Raw genomic sequence first — 1,634 nt, 5'->3', positions numbered from 1 at the left:
TTTTTCATCCCAAACACCCCAAAGACCACACTCTCATCTCTCACCCAATGAACACTTTTCTTTCACTTATCTTAACCAACTAGGAATTCTTTCTTTTCTTATTCACTAAGCTCTTCTTTTTCTTTTCTTTTCCCCACTCTTTTCATGTTTCTTTTCTTTTGATTCTAAAGGGGATTCTACTTATAAACTCTAGAACTTATATATCCCTAGTAGTTTTCTTTCTTTTTCTCACTCTTTTGGTTCATTTCTCATATCCCAATCCCAAGATCAAAATCAAGCTCACAAACCCAACAACCATCCTAAGTGCCAACTCAAATGAGGTCCTAGTGCTAGCTAAAGATAAGAACAAACCATTGTTGCTCCTGATACTCTCAAGATTTTGCACATGACTAGCTTTCATAAAAGGCCTCACTCAAGCAAATCAAAGTTGGTTTCAAGGAATGTTAAGGGTTTAAGGGCATGGGAGTGTCATTTGGGTTAACAGAGAGTGGTGCAATGAGATAAGATAACCCAAATGTGTATGAAATCCATGACTAAGTATGCAAGTGCCCATGTGCAATAGAGATTAAGTTCATCTAGCTCAAGTTCAGCTTGGAGTTGGTTTCAAGAACAATGTCAATATCAAGCAAGCAAACAGGTTTCAAGAAGAGTTTTCAAGGCTCGAAACATGCAAGCTTTTACAAGAGATGGATTCCAGACAAATACCTTAAGGCATTTTTAATCATTGCTCCCTATGCAAGTGAATGCAACCTATATGCATGTTTCTATACTCAATCTTAAGGATGCAAGATGCAATTACATGCTTCTTTTTGTGTTTTTCAAAAACTCTTTTTTTTAGTTAATTTTTTGGTTTTTCTATGCAAATATGTATGTACAATGCAATGCATGAGACTCAAAATCATCAAAGAAAACATGATCAAATACTTGGTACCTCCTCCAAACTTAGTTCACACAGTCTCTGTGTTAGTAAGTTGAAAGAGATACCTAAAAGAGAGATAGATGCAAAGAAAAACTGGTATATACAATGGAAAGGTGTTGGAGTGGTACCTCAAGTGGAAAGTGGAGATGGAGGATCCTTCCCACCTTCAAGAGTGATGGTGATGACCTGAGAGAGAGGCTCTTGAAGCTTGGTTGGATCATCTTGGAGTTGATGAGTCCTTGTGGCCTTCTTGTCATGAGCAGCCTTTGTGGCTCGACTCACCTCCTCCTTTTTAGCACTTTTCAAGTGCTCATCACATATCTCTTTAGAGGACTCTCCATCAAAACTTTCTTTCTTACTAACAATCACTGCATCCTTGATCTTCTCAATGGAGGGGTCTCCACAAGTGATGGTTCCACAATACTCAACATCCAGTGGAGACTGAATTGGGTAAGAGACAGCTTTGTTCACATTGAGGAGTGTGACCTTCTTGTTGGCAAAATTGATGCAAGCACCCACAATAGTAAACAACATTGCAATACTCCTTGGGATTTTGCTTAGATTTTCCAGGTAGAGACCCTTGCTGGTGATTCTGGTGAGTGGTTATGGAAGCAAACTGGTTTTCCAAAGCCCTAAACTTGTTGTTGAGCTCATTGTAACTTCCATCAATCTTGGAGTGAAGGTTCTTCAACTCATATCCAACCTGTATCCAACC

This window comes from Brassica oleracea, chromosome C3 (assembly GCF_000695525.1).
Source record: "Brassica oleracea var. oleracea cultivar TO1000 chromosome C3, BOL, whole genome shotgun sequence".
NCBI lineage: Eukaryota > Viridiplantae > Streptophyta > Magnoliopsida > Brassicales > Brassicaceae > Brassica > Brassica oleracea.
Note: the sequence above shows the minus strand (reverse complement) of the source record.